General features: G+C 39.5%; 1 long non-coding RNA gene across 1 annotated transcript; it reads right to left on the bottom strand.

Moving 5' to 3' along the window:
* Positions 1-10,768: 10,768 nt before the first annotated feature.
* On the bottom strand, positions 10,769-12,549 carry LOC121731292. The gene is made up of 3 exons (XR_006036205.1): positions 12,357-12,549; positions 12,130-12,259; positions 10,769-11,697 (listed from the first exon to the last, which is right to left on the bottom strand). It is a non-coding gene; the product is annotated as an uncharacterized LOC121731292 (long non-coding RNA).
* Between the last annotated feature and the right edge of the window lie 366 nt (positions 12,550-12,915).

The following is a 12,915-nucleotide window of genomic DNA, read 5'->3' as shown; positions in this document are numbered from 1 at the left end:
GCGCGGCAAAAATGCGATCTCGCGGGCAGGCTGCGGGCTCGGGCCAACGGGCATGTCTGTGCCCGTACCTAAAGCGGGGAATTGACTACCGGGCCGCCCGCTACGAGCCGCCCGTCACGGGCAGGTCTGTCGCATGTCTGCTCGTCAATTCCTAGGTACGGGCACAGACATGCCCGTTGGCCCGTGCCCGCAGCCTGTCCGCGAGATCGCATTTTTCTCGCGCGGGCACGGGCAAGTCTGTACATGAATGGTCGCGACGGGCGGCCCGTCGTCATTCGTGCCTTGGAAAGCGATTGGAGTGCACTTAAAATATTATTTTAAAACATATTTTTGTAAACAATACAAACACTAAACTTAGGAATGAAGGCACAAAACAATTTTGAAATTCGTTTATTTCCATTTACCGGTCGTATCCTTGTTTGTAGAAAGTTAAACGCAAGGATTACATGAACAACGATCTACGTAATGCCACTAATACAGCGAACTTATTGAAAAATCCAATGAAATCAATGCCGATGCTGATCTATCATTTGTTACAACGAAGATTGAGTCCATGAGTCCACGACCGAACTGCAGCCCTCTATCTATTCGACTGACTTGCCTGTTCTGTGTGTTAAATAGGGGCAAGCGCCAGACTTGTGCCAGACCGGGCGGCCCGCGGGCAGCCCGGTAGTGAATTCCCTGTCTTAGAATTGACGAGCAGATATGCGACAGACCTGCCCGTGACGGGCGGCCCGTAGCCGGCGGCGGCCCGGTAGTCAATTCCCCGCTTTATTAAAAGCGAAATTAAAAAGAATACAGAGAAACTTACTCGTTACACCCTCAGTTATATGGGACTCCAGGGTTCCTTAAAATATTATAGTTTGGGAATTCCTGTTATATTATGTATTTCACACAATATCATCTTTGGTGGCAGGATCGACTGGCGCCTAATTACGCTATATCCGGCTTCGTATCGACTTTGTAAATGGGTTTTCAATGCGTAAAAGTACCGTTTCACGTAGGCCTTGACAGGAAGCCACGATTGCCACCATGTTTATGAGCTGTCTATAGTCAGGCAATAATCTATACTTATTATTATAAATGCGAAAGTATCTCTCTGTCTGTCTGTCTCGCTTTCACGCCAAAACTGCCGAACCGATTGTAATGAAATTTTGTACACAGATAGTCTAAGGTCTGAGAAAGGACATAGGCTACTTTTTAACTGGAAAAAAGGGTTGTAAGGGGGTGAAAATGCGTAAATTTGTTCAAATTAAGTTAGTTCCAAAAATTTATTAAAGATGGCGCCGTGCCGTCTCCTACATCGCGCTATCGCTTGCTCAAAAGTGTTACTATAAGAGGTGGTAAGGATGAAGCTTCCCGTTACAGCTATTGGAAGTATTGAATAGTTGATCATTGATCATTGATCGTTATTCGTTGATGTTCGACTTCGACCCCTATTCCCAGCTTTTAAGTTTTAACCCCTTACGCTTAAATAGGGGCGTTTTATGTGTTATGCGTTTGTCTGACTGTAAAGTGTAAACATTTAAGTTTGAAGTAAGCGTACCGCGGAAACTGCGGTACGCTTACATACTATAGGCTATAGTATATATGCGGTACGCATATATACTATAGGCTACATTACTGCAAATTTTGCAATTTGCAGTAATGTAGCCTATAAATTACAATCTACAATCTACATGGTTCAACGGGAGTCGGGAACTACCTACTATAATATAAGTTACTCTTTGAAGGGAACTACCGCGCGTTATAAGCTGAAGTCCACGCGGACGGAGTCGCGGGCAACAGCTTTTACTGTATAAATCATTTAAATTACGGATGTAAATGTATATTACGGGTGCCTAGTTTTTTTTTTGGCAAACATAAGTCCCATTTTACGTCGGTACAATGGATAACTATCTTATATCTTTTAAATTCTATTTTTTATCTATATATCTTTTAAAAACATGCAAAATCGACATCCATGGGCAATCATGGACGAATTAGTTATCAGTCACGTTCGTAATCATTTGTAAAATATATATTTTGTTAATTCATAATAGTTATTTAGCTTTGTGGTTTAAACGCGATTAATGTAATATGTTTACAAATTATGACGCAAATCGTTTAACGCTTTATTTGTTTACAGCTTTTGGGAGCTTTGTTTAATTTGGATACGGTTAAATTATTATTATTAGGAGGATTAGCATTTATACGTGGGAGAGCCATGCTTCGGCACGAATAGGCCGGCTCGACCGGAGAAATACCACGTTCTCACAGAAAACCGGCGTGAAACAGCGCTTGCGCTGTGTTTCGCTGAGTGAGTGAGTTTACCGGAGGCCCAATTCCCTTTCCTATCCTCCCCTATTCCTTTCCCTTCCCATCCCTACCCTCCACTATTACCCTATTCCCTCTTAAAAGGCCGGCAACGCACCTGCAGCTCTTCTGATGCTGCGAGTGTCCATGGGCGACGGAAGTTGCTTTCCATCAAGTGACCCGTTTGCTCGTTTGCCCCCTTCTTTCATTAAAAAAAAAAAAAAGAAATGATTCGCAAGTGTTGATTTTCGCTGCACTATAGATGCTATGTAATGCACATAAAATGCCTGTACTTATTATTATTAATGAATGGGCGAAAACCATCCACTAAGTATTATAATATAATCCGAAATTCCATACTAATATTATAAATGCGAAAGTGTGTCTGTCTGTCTGTCTGTTACCTCTTCACGCTCAAACCGCTGAACTGATTTTGCTGAGCATGGAAATACTTTGAGTCCCGGGAAATGACATAGGATATTTTTATCCCTGAAAATGTACGGTTCCTGCGCGATAAACAAATTTTGGCGCAAAAGAGTTGCGAGCATCATCTAGTAAACTATATTATACATGTGAATGATTTTAAAACTTGACATTATGTAGCTCAAACCGCTGCAGTTAAGGGTTATTGAATTAAAAATTGTTCACTTTTACCATTGAAGTACAATAATCATATTATTGTGTGGCTAAAATTTTTTTTTTTTGTATATTAAAAGTATAGAATACGCCGTGAAATCCATAGTAATATTATGAACCAGATGACGCCCACCACTCCGTTGCGCCAAAACTTGTTTATCGCGGCGGGACCGTCCATTTTGTCGGGACTGTCCTATGTCCTTTTCCGGGACTCAAAGTATGTCCATAAAAAATTTCAGCCAAATCAGTTCAGCGGTTTGAGCGTGGAGAGGTAATTGACAGACATACAGATGGACAGACAGACACACTTTCGCATTTATAATATTGTTACGTGCTAGGGTTCGAGGATTTGGAGAGAAAGACCTGGTGACTCTCTTGAAGACTTTATTAACACTGCACTAAACACTAGGTCACAACACTTAGCACTAAGTCCAAACACAAATCACTAGGTCCAATCACTAAGCACTATCACTGTCCTAGGTCGTAGCCAAGTCGCAGGTTTCACTGGTTCACTCACTATTGATCACTTGTGTTCACTCCGAAATCGCCTTGATGATCGCTTAGATTAAACTGAATTGCCGGGCGTGCCTGCGGCTCTTTTTATATGGCGAGACGAATTCCAGAAATTTCCCGATTTCACGTAAACAAGTAAACAACCGTGGGAAATTTCTAGTAGGCTCGGGAATGTGCCACAATAAAACTGCCGTCCTTGCGATAGTGCAGTAGGTTGAATTTAATTTAGACCTTATGGACTCAGTCATAAGGTCTAAATTCAAACACGCTAACAAATAAAGGGTAAACACGTAAACAAACATTGGACCTTTTTAGAAGGTTCGAGTATGTACTTGCGCACCACGTGTCCGTATACCATGTACCGTAACAATATTAAGTAATATTATGGAAGTAAGGATATGGATGTGCCGGCTCGACCGGATAAATACCACGTTCTCACAGAAAACCGGCGTGAAACAGCGCTTGCGCTGTGTTTCGCCGAGTGAGTGAGTTTACCGGAGGCCCAATCCCCTAACCCCTACCCTATTCCCTTCCCTACCCTCAACTATTCCCTTCCCTTCCCTTCCCTTCCCTACCCTCCCCTATTACCCTATTCCCTCTTAAAAGGCCGGCAATGCACTTGCAGCTCTTCTGATGCTGCGAGTGTCCATGGGCGACGGAAGTTGCTTTCCATCAGGTGACCCGTTTGCTCGTTTGCCCCCTTATTTCATTAAAAAAAATGGATTATGAATCAGATTTCGCCTTTATAATATTAGTAGGATGACGCCAGCAACTCCGTTGCGCCAAAATTTGTTTATCGCGTCGGAATCGTACATTTTTCCGGGATAAAAAGCGAATTTTTGAAAAATATTTTCGAGCGTCAACTAGTACTGTGTATGCGCAGGCAAAGGCGCGGACATAAGCTAGTTGCTAATATTTTTTTTTTTTTTATGAAATAAGGGGGCTAACGAGCAAACGGGTCACCTGATGGAAAGCAACTTCCGTCGCCCATGGACACTCGCAGCATCAGAAGAGCCGCAAGTGCGTTACCGACCTTTTAAGAGGGAATAGGGTAATAGGGGAGGGTAGGGAAGGGAAGGGAATAGTTGAGGGTAGGGAAGGGAATAGGGTAGAGGTTAGGGGATTGGGCCTCCGGTAAACTCACTCACTCGGCGAAACACAGCGCAAGCGCTGTTTCACGCCGGTTTTCTGTGAGAACGTGGTATTTATCCGGTCGAGCCGGCCCATTCGTGCCGAAGCATGGCTCTCCCACGTATGAAATTTCGCGTCGTATCAAGTTATATCACTACGATATTGGATCGTTCATACTCATTAATTCTTGTTCGATGAACGAGTTAGTACAGTGGCGATTTATCAACGAGAAATTGATAGCCGCTATGAAAATAATTTGTTAGTTCTGTCGTTTAAAATATTAAACTGCATATAATATCAACGGGTGGGACTTTTTGATTGGGACTTATCATTACAAACTAAATATTGTCAGAGACGCTGCTCGTACTACATGCGGAGCCGTACATTTTCTGATAAAACCTTCAACCTCATTGTTTTCCTTTGACGATGAGTTTTACAAGGAAAGAGTTTCATAAATAATAATAATACTGAAATAATAATACTGAAATAATAATATTTATACGTGGGAGAGCCATGCTTCGGCACGAATGGGCCGGCTCGACCGGAGAAATACCACGTGCGCTGTGTTTCGCCGAGTGAGTGAGTTTACCGGAGGCCCAATCCCCTACCCTATTCCCTTTCCTACCCTCCTCTATTCCCTTCCCTTCCTTTCTCATCCCTACCCTCCCCTATTACCCTATTCCCTCTTAAAAGGCCGGCAACACACATGCAGCCCTTCTGATGCTGCGAGTGTCCATGGGCGACGGAAGTTGCTTTCCATCAGGTGACCCGTTTGCTCGTTTGCAAAATATATATTTAATACACAAATTACCTTAAACTTTGTTTTAATTAAATACGGTGTACACATAGACTTTGTAGTACTCATTTTCCTACGTAATAGTTTAACAAACAAACAAGAAATTCCAGTAGTAATAAGTATTTCTATAACCTTATGACTTTTAACAAAAGTAAATAAATACCGTTGTATAAAATGTGCGGCAAATGATACAGAATACTCGGGTCAGCGCGCAGCGGTCTTATCTGCAATATCTGCCATGTGCACAGCTGAAATGCGCTGAAATAAAAGTATTTAATAATGTTTGTGGTATAAAATATACCATTTAATAATATAACAGTTAAATCAAATAAAAAAAACACGCTTTTATACATTATTTTACCAATTATTGCATTGTCATTGGCTCTTAACACGTATCCAAAGTTTCGAATTAATTAGACTACAGCTGGAGATAGGTAAAAATCATGGTCAAAGATTCCGTTACATACCTACAGCCCAAGCTAATAAAAGCATGTTAAAATTATTTTAAACAAAAAATTAAAACCGACTTCCAATGTAAAAACAATAATAACATCCTTATAATATTAACTAAAAAGTATTAAATAATGTTGCCTATCTAATAGTGCCTTTTTCCGAATTCGCCTAACCCTCAACTATTTCTGTACTCAATCTTCATAATTTTGAAGTCGTTATAGCATGCTATGCTATAATTGTGGACCTATGTAATTTGGTCCGGTTATGACAAGCCCAGCCGACAGTATAGTCGTTGTAGTTATGAGAGATAGTAGACGAGATATTAAAACGAAATAAAAAAAATAACACAGGATAGATATAAAAGAAATAACACAGTAAGTTAAACACTACCCCAATAATATAATATTATCTAGCCGTAGCCATTGTAGTAATAAAAGTAAGTAGTAAATAGTAAAGACTTATTGAGGTAGTCGTTTAAAACTTCTTCAGTAGAAGTATGAAAAATTTTTCCCAAAAAATTGGCAAATTTTAAGGCAAAATTCTTAATACTTATAAACGGTCATGACGCGTGATGACGCACCGAAATGGAATTACTTTCCAATATTTCGCTCTCAATATTAATGAGCAGATGGAAATCTGATGAGGTGACGTCGATTTATATGTTAAAAACAGCTGACATCATACTAAAAGTACTTAGCGAAAAGTTGCGTATTAATTTTTTCAATTAAGTGTGATTTATAAAATATTAAATAATTCCCGGGACTTCGAAATATGCCGAGGAAGGAGAATTTTCTCGCTATAAAAACAAGTTTTTTATAATAATATAATAATATCTATGGACGCTTCACACCACATTAGTCTGGCCCCGTGGTAAGTACCTGAAGGACGGGTACCAGACAACGGAAATATATTTAATACTTTTATACTATACATACATTAATAAGATTTTTATATTTCATACATCATATAATATTTAATACACATCCAAGATCCAGGAACATTGAAAACTTTTTGTTACGTCGGCGGGATTCGAACCCGCGACTTGAGCTACCAACTCGCTCACCAACTGAGCCACAGAGGTCGTCGAAGTTAAGTAAGTAGTTTTTCCCTAAAAGATTGCCATGTACTACATCAAAATCGATTTAAGAATAAAACATATTACATTTAATTCAAGGGAAGGGTGTCAAATCGCGTTTGACAGATGGCATACAGCTCTAAGAAATTTATAGTTTTAATATAAAAAGACAGTGTATTAAGAGTTAAAATACATATATTTTAAAACGTCTAATAACAGTGAACAGTATAAGTAAAAAAATAATAGCAAAAAGTGGCATAATATAACAAAAATACCACAATAAGTGTAACAGTGAGTCAGCTGTTTAACGTTCGTTCGATTTGAAAGTGCATAACATTTTTCTATATTAAATAAACTCTATTAAATCTTATTCCTTAAAAAATAAAAAGAGTGATATCTAAAAATGCCAAATTATAAATGTACCTTGTGCGGCCAATTTGTCAGCATTGCAGACGTTGTCAAGTGCAATAAGTGCCTAGGCACCTCCCATCGCGCCTGTGCTAGAAAGTACGATCCAAAATGCACTAAGACCTGGACGTGTCGTACTTGCACCACATCACCCAGCTGTCCTGTATACGCTTCACCATCCGACTCCTTTAGCGACGCGAATACCGGCGGATCGCCTAATGTCCTAGCCGAGGAAATCAAGCTCCTCAGGGAGCTAGTAACTGAGGTTCGCGGCGAAATGAGGGCTATCAGGCAGGAGCTGGCCAATATAAGCTCGAATATGGGGGAAATAGCAAGCCGAGTGGACAACGTCGAGCTACGAGTGACTGCGGTTGAGGAACAACTGAACGCGCGCACGACTACCAGCGCGCCCGACCCAGCGATAACTGAGCGCGTCGATCAGCTGCAGATCCAGTTAAACGAACGTGAACAGGAGTACCTACTAAACGATGTCGAGATAACGGGCTTGACCGAGACAAAGGGTGAAAATGTCGCTCATTTGGTCGGATTAGTGACCAAAAAAATTGGTGTGGACTTGGACGATCGCGATATTGTCTCCGTCATGCGTAGGGGTATCAGTCGACCTACAGCTTTAGAAGGGGAGCAGTCTAGACCCCGCCCTGTCGTCGTCCGCCTGGCACGCAGAGCAGTCCGTGACAGCATTTTGAAGGCGGCCAGGGTACGGCGTGGATTGGACACCACGGGTATTATAGATGGACCCCCGCAGCGTTTCTACGTCAATGAACGCCTGACCAAAATTAACCGTGCACTGTTCTACCGGGCTAGAGAGCAGGTCCGTCGCCACAGCTGGCGGTATATATGGACCCGAGGAGGCCGTATCTTTGCTCGTCGTGACATGGGTTCTGCGGTACACCGTATTGTAAAAGACCAGGACATAAGTAAAATTTTTGGCTCCAGTTCTGTTGGTCTCACTCAGTAGGCTATAATAATGTTACTAAATTTATTTTTATTTTGTCGTGTAAATATTTTCTAAATTATTTTCTCGTTATGTGTTGTCTGTCATGTTGTTTGTATTTTCTTACGGATTTGGTGTGTAATGTTACTATAATGTTCCTTTGTTTTGAAATGTACATGATATTTATCTGCTTTGGCAAGAGGTGTAGTAGTGAAGCGCGAAAATTATATTATTTGTGTGATAATACAGACTCAACAGAAAATACAGTACATATTCCTATTACTATGATATTATTACATTATAACACTTATTTAATTATAATATTATTGAGGTTATTGTATGTAAACTTATTCTTAAGTATTCTATGCCGTTCTATTTATTATATATTAAGTCTATTCAATATATTATGTGCAATTAATCAATTGTACTTGAATAATAATATTGTATCTACTATTTTAAGTACCTTGGCTATAAAACTATATAATGTCTATTTTATATTACATGAGCTTTATTTTTTTAATATGTGCAACACTAAAATTTTAATATTTTACACAAAATATAATAATTTCGAATTGTGTATAACTATATGCGCAATATACATAATATTACTACTTATTAGTTATTTCCTCATACCTATTTGAATAAATGTTTAATCCAAGGAAAGTAAAAATTGGCTTTATTAATCCAGGATCTCTGGGCTCAAAACACGATGAGCTAGTGGTCGCCTTGAGTAGGTACAACTTTGATATAGTTGCACTTAATGAAACCTGGCTGCGGCCGGGCGAGGAAGGGCGGGCACCGCGTATGCGTGGCTACAACCTCCGGCACACGCCAAGGGACGCAAGTGTGCGATCCCGAGGCGGTGGAGTCGGGTTCTATATAAAGAAAGGACTTAATGCAATAACTATTAAGCATCATACAACAACATTAAGCGTCGAACAAATGTGGCTTTCGTTTAGGGCAGGTGGCAAAAGTGTATTTTTGGGCACGGCGTACCGTCCACCTTGGTTGTCAGTCAGAATTTTTTTAGACGAGCTTAGTGAAACGATAAGCACCTTATCCGGTTACGACTACCTATACCTAGTTGGTGATTTTAATATAAATTACTTTCACACTAACACAGCACAATACAGAATGTTAGAAGAATTTCTGTCATTACACAGGTTGCGTCAGTGCACTGCTGAGGCCACCCACTTCACCCATGAGACAGAAACCCTGCTCGACCTAGTCTGTACTAGCGCAGACCTGAATCGAGTCTGGGTTGACTATATACCCGATCTAAGTAGTCATGTTCTTGTATCTTTCGACATAAATCTCCCTAAAATTAAAAATCCAGCTAAAAAAGTTTCGTATAGACCTCTAAAAGACATCGATCAAGGTGACTTTGAATTCGTTATGAACACCATTGATTGGAATTACATAAAAGAATTGTCTGATGTTAACGAAATGGTGGATGTATTTAGTAGTAGCCTGTTGTGGGCCTATGATATATTGGCGCCGTATAAAACTATATACATTCGGGAACGCCAATATCCCTGGATTACACATAATATTAAAATGTTAATGAGAAAGCGTGACGATGCGCATAAACGAGCTCGTAATACGAAAATAGACACTCACGTTACATACTACAAAGACCTTAAGCGAGAGGTGGCACTTGCACTAGATCGGGAGAAAAAGGCTTACTTTGACAATTACATTAATATAAACATTAAGTCCTCCCGTGTGATGTGGAAGCATCTCAAAGAGCAAACTAACGTGTGCAAACCAAATTCTGATTTCGTATTACCCAATCATCTGTCAGACCCTAACCTCCTTAATAATTTTTTCCTCGATATCCCGGGAGCTAATTTTGTACCCTCATCTACCTCGTCTCTATCATATTCCCAGCCTTTTTGCTCATCAACTTTTAGATTCTCGACAGTTAACGATAGTGATATACTAAAAATACTGAAATCCTTAAGATCTAATGCGGTTGGTGCTGACGGTATCAGCTTGGATATGCTTGTACTAGTATCTCGTCTTCCAACATGCTTAAGTACTATAACCAAAATAGTAAATACATCTCTTACTACTAGCACCTTCCCTAAGTCATGGCGGTCGGCTATAGTAAAGCCGTTACCTAAAAAGGATTCAGTAACTGAACCCAAAGATCTCAGGCCTATTAGCATATTGCCATGCATGTCAAAAATACTTGAGAAAGTAGTGTGTGGTCAAATCAATAAATATTTAGAACAAAATAGTATACTGCCTACGTTTCAGTCTGGTTTCCGTAGACACCACAGCACAACCACAGCTTTAATTGACGTAATAGACAATATTTTGACGGCACAGGACTCAGGGGAGGTTACTATTTTGGTTCTTTTAGATTATTCGCGAGCGTTCGACACAATAAGTATACCTTTGCTTTTATCCAAATTAAAATATTACGGATTTGATGACAGCGTTATAGAATGGTTTTCAAGCTTTTTCCTAAATCGCACACAAACAGTTGAAATAAATGACAATAAAGGAGAGCCGTTACGTTCAGTTCCACGTCAGGTAGACAGAGGGGTCCCGCAGGGATCGGTAGCTGGGCCACAAATGTTTTCTATTTATGGTGCCGATATCACCCGCCACATACACAATAGTAAACATCACCTATTTGCGGATGACCTGCAAGTGTATATATCTTTTAAGCCCTGTGATGCTCATGCGGCTATAGCCAAGCTCAATGAAGACCTAGCACGGATAAGTGAGTGGTCAGAGTCTAATGCTCTGGTACTGAACCCTGACAAAACAAAATTCATAGTATTGGGAACCAAAACTCAAATTAAAAAGGTCACTGCCCTCTCTCCTGTAGTACACATTAAAAATAAAAATATTGAGAGAGTATATGAAGCTCGTAATTTAGGACTATTACTAGATGAGGAGCTTAAATTTGAAAAACACATAATAAAAACTGCAAGTCGATGTTTTTACCGCCTAAAAGTTTTATATAACATCAGAAGCCTCATATCTGAAAATCTACGTAGCACTCTGTGTGAATCCTTGGTACTGTCCAACTTAAATTATGCGGACGTAGTCACAGGGCCCTGCCTCCTGTCGAGATCTAAACGAGTTGTGCAGAAGGTACAGAATGCATGCGCTAGGTTCTGTTGTGACATTCCACCCCGTTCACACGTCACTCCCTATATTAATAAATTACGTTGGCTTAAGATGGATGGTCGCAGGCAGGTACATTTCGCCACTCTTTTATTCGGGGTAATTAAATTTAGAATACCGACCTACCTCTTTGACAAATTACAATGGGCTAGTGATAATAAGCTGACTGTCACTACTAGAGGTTCGTCTTATTTACTAAACACGCCGTCACATCATTCTTCCGGTTTCAGAGGGAGTTTCAGATATCTTGCCAGCAAAATCTGGAACAATCTCTCACCACCCCTTCGTGCTCTGAAATCAATAAATAACTTTAAGTTAAAACTGAAGGCACAGTTATTGAGAGAACAAATTGAAATGTAGATATAACTATAACTTACAATAAAATGAATACTATTGACAATTATTTTTATGTATATTGTATTTATGTATATTGAATATTTATTTTTTTATTTTAATTTAATAAAATATCCATTATAATTATTATAGCTCAGTAATTTACAATTCTAACAATAATCTTATTCTTATAAATTCAACTGAAATGAAAGTCCTATTTTAGTATTATTATTAGTTTAAAGTTCAATATTAACTCACAAATTATTTATTACAATTTATTTTGTTAATACTTCAGTCGGAATTTCCAGGAACTGCTATTGTATTCTATTGTTGTCGCGATCACCGGTGCTCGCGCGGGGCCTGAAGGATTAATATTATCTATAGACAGACCTTTAGTTTTGTAAGCCGAAGCCAAGTGGTTTATGAGTTGGTTTTCACCAGCGCGTACTGTAGACGTACTAATGCTCGACTACTATAATTGTGTCAACTTCGCTGGACCATTATCAGTTATCCTCTTGCTCTGAAATAGTAGATATTAAATTATTAAATTATATATTACAATATTGTTAAAAAAATATTTATATTTAATAACATAATGTAGATTAGTCATTAGTTACCTTGTAAGTTCTTGACGTCAGTAAGTTGACCTAATTACACGATACTCGAGGTAATAACTCAGTATTGTTTTAAGAAAAACAATTTTTACAAGCAAAGCAAATAAACAGCTGTGCTGCGTCATGCGTGAGCACTGAGCCCCCGTGCGAGGCCCACGCCGGTGTGAGGCCAACCGCCAGCGGTGCGGCGCGCGCGCCTGTATAGTGTATCATAGTCCGTAGGTGTTTACCGCCAGTCTGGCGCCGCACACCCTCGCACTCCCCTCGTCCTCGCCCGCCACCCTTTGTTTAAATCTCACCAGTCACCGGTGAAGCTAAAATATAAATTATTATTATAATTAATCGGCCACTCGATATTTTATTGTTTTATTTGCATATTTTTTTTATTATTTATATTAAACACTTTCGCATATACTAAATCTCAATGTTATTTCATTTAATTCATTTTATATTATTAATATTTTGCGCATTATTATGTGTAATTATTGTATGTATTTATTTACTTATTTATTTCTAATAGGTACTGCTTGTTGTCTGTCAGTCGCTTGACAACTACTCAGGA

This window comes from Aricia agestis, chromosome 10 (assembly GCF_905147365.1).
Source record: "Aricia agestis chromosome 10, ilAriAges1.1, whole genome shotgun sequence".
Classification (NCBI taxonomy): Eukaryota; Metazoa; Arthropoda; class Insecta; order Lepidoptera; family Lycaenidae; genus Aricia; species Aricia agestis.
Note: the sequence above shows the minus strand (reverse complement) of the source record. Positions and strands in the feature narration are given on the sequence as shown.